The sequence below is a fragment of the Betta splendens genome, chromosome 22 (genome assembly GCF_900634795.4).
Source record: "Betta splendens chromosome 22, fBetSpl5.4, whole genome shotgun sequence".
Taxonomy (NCBI): domain Eukaryota; kingdom Metazoa; phylum Chordata; class Actinopteri; order Anabantiformes; family Osphronemidae; genus Betta; species Betta splendens.
In genome coordinates, this window is record NC_040900.2 from 12105655 (window position 1) to 12114131 (window position 8477).

Consider the following 8477-nt stretch of genomic DNA (forward strand, 5'->3'; position numbering starts at 1 on the left):
CATCGTATAAGTCATTAACTGCAAAATGGTTGATCAAGTTGTCATAATGTGACAAATATATTTCTATACATCTCCATTATATGTTTTTTTTTTTCTAAATCTGTCCTGATTTGGTAAATTGCTCTCAGGTGACTTGACTTGCTCTAAAAAAGGTTGCATCTCCCTTAACCATCAACTGGCAAGTATATATTTGGGTGATGAAGCACAACACAATGTTCTATGTCTGACAATGGTGCGCTTACACATCACAAACTCTCTACAGAGGTCTCATCCCTGAAGAAGAGAGGGGTCAGAGTGGAGATCACCTGCCAAAGTATGTGCTAGTTTGGGACAATGTGAGTTTTCACCACTCCAACAATCATTAGGCATCAGGATGGAAAGTTGTAACACAGATGACTGGACAGATCTGGATTTTTGTTCAAAGACATCATAATCATACTATCGTGCTTTTCGTGTCTTATTTATTGTATATTTTGAGCCAATATACGATAGAGTTGACACTGGCGTCCATTATGTTTTGATGTTGTTTAGATTGTGCGCACGTCACCAGAAACTGTTTGTCACGCCTACCTGGTTGGCTCCTCTTCTCTGTCAATCACATTATAAGCGCTGCTGATTGGTTCAGTTACCTGCTCAGGTTTATATGCACACTTGTACCGTTTGTCCAGTATTGCGATAAGGGCGAAAATAAGGAAGTGTGTTCAGAACCGAAGCAAATTACTGGATGAAAAGAATCCGGTAAGGAAATCAAGCGGCTCTACCTGGTGTTAGACGCTACGATTCAAGCTAAAGTGAAGCTAAAGCCGCTGCTTGCGCGGTGTTCATTCGGTGTCGGACGTTACATGTCTAAAAAAAACCCTGTCAAAGAAAACACGCACTACGTGAAGTCTCTAGCTCAAAAAAGTAAATAATTGTTTAATTCGAATAACTAATTCTGTTATTTCTTTAGATTGTGTGCACATATAATAGTTTTGTTTTTAAAGGGAGTGTGTTTGCCAGTAATATGGACAGCAGTAATATTATTATATGGCAATGTGTACACAAAGCATTAAGCTAGCGATTAGCTTAGCGTCCGTCGTTCTTCAGATCATAACTTGCCACGCGTATTGGTGGCGTATGCTATGCTATTCTTGGCGCATGTCCTTAGGTCCTTTTAGAATAGTGGCTTTATTTGAGGAGTTTATTTGTGTTGCAAAAAATTATTGTAGCGGTTAGAGCCACAAATTTGTCCCGTGCTGGGTTAATGAAGTTTTTTTTTTTTGTTTTTTTTTGTAAATGGTTGATATCATTTTAAGATTAAATTATGTTTTTGTTTTAATCAGTTAATAATTTAAATTTGTATTTGTGAATTTTATCTGTTGGTTTTTTTTTATTTCGTCCACTCTAATACTTTCCGTACTGCACACCGCACTTTTTTGAACTTTTTTTGTTTCCGTACTACCTGCGCTGTCTGTCCTGTCTCATGTTGCCGCATGCACCGATGAGGGTAGGTTGTGTGAAGAAAGGCGCTTGATATACTTTTACATTTTCTTGCAGAAATCAGTTTGTGTTGCTGTTTTTGCTGTGCATTGTTTGCTGCTGATTATATTACATTACTCGTCATTCTCGTAATAATTTGTTTAGATTTGTTCGGTAATTTTTGGTTTTACCTACGAGGATTAGCTTGGTGACCTGAGCTCCTCGTGTTGGCATGTAAGCAAATTTGTGTTTTGTTGTATTGTAGCAATTTTGTTTATCTGTCAATTTATTCAGGGGAGCTGTGCAGTGCAGACACAGAAACCTACATCTACATGCAGGTATGGGTTTTGTTATTTCATTGTTTTAGACTATGCTCACCACCTTGTTTAAGCACCTCATCTTTTTGCTTGTATGGCTGCCGTGTGGCGCCGACTTTGTAAATTATGTTTAGCAAGTTTTGCTGGCTGGGCTCTCACGTTGCCGCATGCAACTGTGCAGGAGGAGCTGTGCAGTGCAGACACGGAAACGTACATCTACATGTTTGTTATTTGTTTCCTGCAGGCCAATAAGACGAGAAGATAAAAGTCCAAGCTGGCTTCAGTAGTTTCGTACGGTCAGGGAGAGAGGCTGCAATGAAAAGCGTTACACTAACGGGTGATTGTTTCATATTTTCGTCTGTTTTTGATGCACGTGACCGACATTTATAGCGTTGTAGCCCGGACTTTGCTGTTTATTATAGACACGCCTAAAATCAGATTAATTTATATTGAATTCATGGGTAACCTCGCCATTTTCTTTTGCTATTTCATCCTCACTTATCAGGTTCACTGAGGAAATGGAACTGATGGTCACACAGATTTATGGAGGCAGACATCCAAAACCTTGATTGGACCTCCAGGAGAGACGAGTGTGGCCACTGGGACGTGCACATTTATGGACTTAAAGGTGAATATTGTGCAGTGTTGCCAGATGGGGAAATAAGAATAAGAAAACCTTTAATAGTCCCGCAGTGGGGAAATGACTTCTCACAACAGCAGTACAGATGAGCGAGAATACAGGTACAGAACAGTTTGTGTTGGCACAGTACAAAGCAGTACAGTACAGTACAGTTAGTGTGAGTATGAGGTCATTGCAGGGTTTTTGCACGGTAATGGGTATAAGATTTGTACCGGTAACATTATACATGATTGTTCACAGATTTACACAAATATTGTGCAGAGCAGGTTGCTATATAAACCACTGATGCAGTGGGTGAGTGACTGTAGCGGGACGTGGTCAACAGTTCTGATTATACAGTCTGACAGCAGCAGGTAGGAAGGATCTACGATATCTCTCCTTCACACAGCGAGGGTGGATCAGTCTGCTACTGAAGCCGCTCTCCAGAGCAGACAGTGAGTCCTCCAGTGGGTGAGAATCCTGGTCCATGATGGATGTCAGTTTAGCCAGGACCCTTCTCTCACCCACCTCCTGCACCGTGTCCAGAGTGCAGCCCAGGACAGAGCTGGACTTCTTGATGATCCTGTCCAGTCTCTTCCTGTCCCTCACTGTGATGCTGCTGCCCCAGCAGACCACGCCGTACAGGATGGCTGATGCCACCACAGAGTCATAGAGTCTGCTCTGACCCTTCCTGTACAGTGCATCCGTGTTATGAGTCCAGTCCAGTTCATTGTTTAGATGCACACCCAGGTAATTGTAAGAGTCCACTCTCTCAATGTCCCTTCCCTGGGTGTGCATCGGTGGGGATGACCGCAGGCTGCTGTCTGCGGAAATCCACCACCATCTCCTTCGTTTTCCCTGCATTGATCAGGAGGTGGTTCCGCTGGCACCAGTCCACAAAGTTCTGAGTGAGTCCTCTGTACTCTGCGCCGTCATTATCGGTGATCAGTCCGACGATCGCAGAGTCGTCAGAGAACTTCATGCAGAACACAGCTGTCCGTGTTGTGTCTGAAGTCTGCCGTGTAGAGGGTGAAGAGGAAGGGGGGCCAGTACAGTCCCCTGTGGGGCCCCCGCACTGCAGGTCAGAGTGTCAGACACACAGTCCCTGGCTCTCACAAACTGAGGCCTGTTTATGAGATAGTCCATAATCCACTCCGTCAGATGAAGGTCAACACCAGCCTCCTCCAGTTTGTGTTTCAGAAGCACCGGCTGGATGGTGTTGAAGGCACTGGAGAAGTCAAAGAACATGATCCTCACAGTGCTGCCGGGCTTCTCTAGGTGAGAAAGAGCTCGATGTAGGAGGAAGATGACGGCGTCGTCTGCTCTTATGCCGTGTCGGTAGGCGAACTGCAGCGGGTCCAGGTAGGTTCCCACTGCAGAGCGGAGGTGACCCCAGGACCAGTCTCTCCAATGTCTTCATCAGGTGTGATGTCAGAGCCGCTGGTCTGAAGCTGCTGGGGTCTTTAGCGTGTGGTGTCTTGGGCACTGGTACCACGCAGGAGGTCTTGCAGAGCTGTGGTACCACCCTCAGCTTGAGGCTCAGGTTGAAGACATGCTCCATAACTCTGCACAGTTCGCCTGCGCAGGACTTTAGGAGTCTGGAGCTGATGCCGTCTGGTCCAGCTGCTTTCCTGGCCTTGATCTTCCTGAGCTCACTTCTCACCTGGGTGCTGGAGAAGGATAGGGGTTGAGGCAGTGTCTCAGTGTTGTGTGAAGTGAGGCGTGTTGTTGTGGGATGAGTCACCAGTCGTCAGGGCTGAGGGTAGAGGGCTTTGTGTAAAGGTGTGAAGGGCTGTGGGGGCTGGTAATCCAGTGGTATGAGGTGACAAAAGGTTTGCAGGATGTTGTGGTCAGCTCTGCCCAACGGTGGGAGGGAGGGTGCAGTGTAGGCCTCTTTGGTGTTGGCATAGAATAAGTCTGGGGTTTTGTTGACTCTGGTGGGGCAGGTCACATACTGGGTGTATGTAGGCAGAGCAGCTGAAGGAGGTGCATGGTTAAAGTCCCCAGAGATCAGGAAGAGGGCCTGTGGGTGCTGTGTTTGCAGCCTGCTGGTGACTGAGAGCAGGGTCTCAGAAGCTGTGTCAGCGTTAGCGGAGGGTGGGACGTACACAGCAATTATTACACAGCAGCACCTCAGCGGTGATCTCGTGTCTGTCTCTGGGCAGAACTACGGCGCTGCGCAGCGCGATCAGCTGCTCCGCGGTTGTAAACGATGCGCGCTCTGGCCCCGACGCACATCGTAGCTTTAAAAACAGCGTTTGTACTGCGCCACACTTAGAAAAACTATATAAAAGCTGTGTACAGGTTGTGTACACTAATGCTACTAACAAAACACTAGAAAGATAAACTTGAGTAGGTGAAGAAATGATAAATAGAAGTAAGAGGACAGGAGCTGTTGTGACCAGCAGCCAGCTCGACCGGCGCCGGAGAAACAAAGAAGAAGAAGAAGAAGAAAAAAAAAAACAAAGAAATATAGTACTGTAGCTTTTAAGATGATCACATTTTAACCCAAACTATCGTATGAAATTTAACAACTTTAAAAGTCACGTGAATTTTAAAACAAACTTATTCTATGGGCACGTAGCCTATGGAAATCAAGGAGGTTCGGTTATTTCGACAATTTTATTGATTTTCGGAACTAGAGACTTGATGTCGTGTCCGTGTTTTCTTTTGCATGTTTTTAACATCGCAATGTCCAACGCACCTTGAATACCGCAGCGTCAGAAGGATTCGGCCTCAATTGAACAGGTTGAATCCGCTCCTGAACCGTAGCGTCCAACTCGCAGACAGGCCGGTAAAGTAGCTTGGGTCTATTGGCCAGTCTCTGCACCACCGGAGTCTTTTACTAGTTTGTTAACATTTTGAACTCGCGTTCTTATTTTCGCTCTAAACACGATAATTACTGTATGTCTGGCAACGCTGATAGATGCTGGCAAGCAGAGGCAGAGAAGCATCTCCTACAACTGCAGGGTTTCCTTTGGTTAAAGAAATCTGTCTCTGCCTTTAAGTTTGTTTAGGTTTGTTCCGTGTAATTCTAATTTAAACTATTGGTTGATTACGATTTTTGTTTCAGGTGCCCAACCAACCTTCTTATCAAGCCTCTCTTCCACCGCTACCACCTCTTAGCAAGCCTCTGGTGGGACGGGTTCATCCTCTGTGCTGAGACTTAATTATGATATGCCACAGCAACGTCAGCCCCAAGTATTGGCTGAGGTGGAGTCAACTTTAGCAGCAGTGATGCAGCATCATAATGCACAGTACGTAAGTCTTGTTTGTATGTGTATGTACTTGTAACAGTATATTGTTCATATGTTGCGTTGTTTCTAGAAAGTCTGTCATTTACCAGTTTGAAACGGTCCCGGGGTAATTCCATTAACTGGCGTTGGACCACGTGGTGTCACATGCTTTTATTGCCAGATCTAACCTAAGCCATGCAGATGTTGGATTATTTGTTGCACATGCAGCCCATCTCCAGTCAGTCTGTGAAGATGTCATGGTCAGTTCTTTACAGGTCTGTGTGGTAGTTGGTTGTTTAGGCTATAGACTTGTTCACATTTGTGTCACGGTGGACATGAGTGAAAGGTCCCAAAAGACTCAACGCTGATAATATTTCATCTTCTTCTATATTTGCATAAATCAAATTTAAACCTTGTTTTCTCACCCAATGGTTGGTGTCAGCGCAACAGAGCTAAGATTTGACATTTACTTGGTTTATTCTAGTTCATAAACTCTGAAAACATTTAAAAATCACACTCCTGCTGTGCACCCGTTTTTGTGGGCAGTACCAAGATCATAAGGCGCATAAACCAACCTCGTGTTAAGCCAACACCTCCGTCTCCTGCAGAGGAGCTCCGCAATGGGGAAATCCACAGGTCAGCAAGAAAGCAAAAGGTCAGTCCCAGCCATCATGTTGTGAAGACTTACTTTGGAACATTTAAGATGCTGCGTGTGTCCTTTCTCTTCTTCCAGAGACTGCGCCCTACAGAACCTTGCAGCGCAGATGAAGGCACTCCCTAAAGTTGTGGGCCGTGAGCTGCCACCTACTCGGGATTTGCTGGTGATAGAAGGGACGTGGATCTACTCTGCAGCTTGCATTATTACACGCCAAGTGTGTGTTTCACTGTTTGATAATGGAAGGGAACAAACTCAATACTTGGTGGAGAAAACATTGGCTGCAATACATCTGAATCTGAACTGTGATAAAGAAAAATAACGTGACAGCGGATGAAGTTTGTTCCTGAGAACAGGAAAAAAAAAAAAAACAGTTGTGATTCTGATGTTGGTAATAACATGAGATGTATTCATTAGGTAATACTACAGAAAATGTCTTATTACCAATATGTTTCTTCATAGTGTGAATTTGAGGTTTGACTTGGAGTTTTGACATGCTGCATTTTTTCACGCAGTCACTTTGGTTTTGACATTAATTTGTCGATTTGATTCTGCTTCAAACAAAAGCTCTAAGATTTGACCAAGAATGGGTTTAGGTTTATTGAAGACATTTACACAGACACGTCTACTGAAGAAGTGGCATAACTGTACTGTGGCTAAATGTACAATAGTACCAGTAGTTCCACTCCTCTATTGTAGCTTTGACTTGTCTGTAGTTACATTTCAAGTTTTTATACAACATTTGTTCTTCTTTAAATGTTCTTTTCTGTTTTTCTGGAAGTCCCTGATGAGATTTGTACAAGCAGACTTGAAGCTACAATACAACGTCTTAATTTACGGAAGCCAACTGTGCGGCTCTTGGCCTCCTCCTACTACTTCGTTATTGAGTGTGCTCGCTTTCTCCGTCACCTCCTGGTTTGAATCCATTAGCCTGCAAAGAAAGAAATCTGTCGGGACCCCTCACATCCTGAGTCCCATGTTCCAGTGGCTCCCATCAGGACACAGACTCCCTGATGCAGGACCCAAATAGGAGAAACACTGTAATCCCAGCAGTAGTTATCCATCAGAATGCTGTCCTGTACAATGACGCTTTTAATTGATCTTAATAGTAATATTAATTTTCCTGGATGCTTTACCTTAATTGGCCTTCAGGGATAAATAATAGAGATAAAGTGTTTTAAATTGAATTGATCAATACATTATAAATACCAGAAATACTCACGTACACATTATTCAAAGAAATAAATTAAAAACAAATCTATGTTGTGAAGTTCACGTCTGAAAATATGTCAGTTGTATAAAAAACATTTTGCCGTTTCCGCTCACGCACGTCAGCGCGTGCGTCAGTCAATGTCATGGTAACAACAAACGCTTGGCCCGACCGAGTCTATATAAGGCGCACAGTCACGGGGGTTCCCCGTTTGCAGTTGGACGCTGACGTTTAGAGACGCAAGCAACGGCAGATGGGTAGTGAATTCCGTGTAAATTTTAATGTTTATCACCTAAATGGCCTAAGTTGTTTGGAATGAATAAAGGATATATGTACGATACATCTATTGTATGTGTATTTATGTGTTTATTGACATCGTAACTTGTCATTTTGGTCAAAGTTTAAAAATATTCATATTTTTAAAATGGCGACTGCACCGACTGTAAACTCCCGCAGCGCTCCAGCCCTTTTCGGTAGCTGCAGCCTTAAATGTTATCGCCTAAGGTTATTTATTTAGTTCAATCTAAATCTACCGTATAGACACATGGCCATTGTTGGACTTCGCTAACGGATCATTCTGTTGCCATTAAAGTCTCGGGAGTGGAGCAGTGGTTAGCGCCGCAAGCTAAGTAGCGCCCCTGCCATGATGCTATCTGTTTCCGCTTACGCACGTCAGCGCGTGCGTCAGTCAATGTCATGGTAACAACAAACGCTTGGCCCGACCGAGTCTATATAAGGCGCACAGTCACGGGGGTTCCCCGTTTGCAGTTGGACGCTGACGTTTAGAGACGCAAGCAACGACAGATGGGTAGTGAATTCCTTGTAAATTTTAATATTTATCACCTAAATGGCCCATGTTGTTTGGAATAAATAAAGGATATATGTACGATACATCTATTGTATGTGTATTTATGTGTTTATTGACATCGTAACTTGTCATTTTGGTCAAAGTTTAAAAATATTCATATTTTTAAAATGGCGA

The 8477-nt window shown here is 43.8% G+C and overlaps 1 long non-coding RNA gene across 3 annotated transcripts; it reads left to right on the forward strand.

The window, feature by feature from the left end:
• The first annotated feature begins 557 nt into the window (after positions 1-557).
• On the forward strand, positions 558-7621 carry LOC121201980 (uncharacterized). Of its 3 annotated transcripts, XR_008693744.1 has the most exons (6): positions 558-738; positions 1753-1796; positions 2020-2112; positions 2281-2403; positions 6177-6285; positions 6364-7621. It is a non-coding gene; the product is annotated as an uncharacterized LOC121201980 (long non-coding RNA). The 3 variants fall into 3 exon arrangements; XR_005897246.2 differs by having other exon boundaries at positions 559-738; positions 6177-7621; XR_005897247.2 differs by lacking the exon at positions 558-738 and adding an exon at positions 781-1486 and having other exon boundaries at positions 6177-7621.
• Positions 7622-8477: the final 856 nt, after the last annotated feature.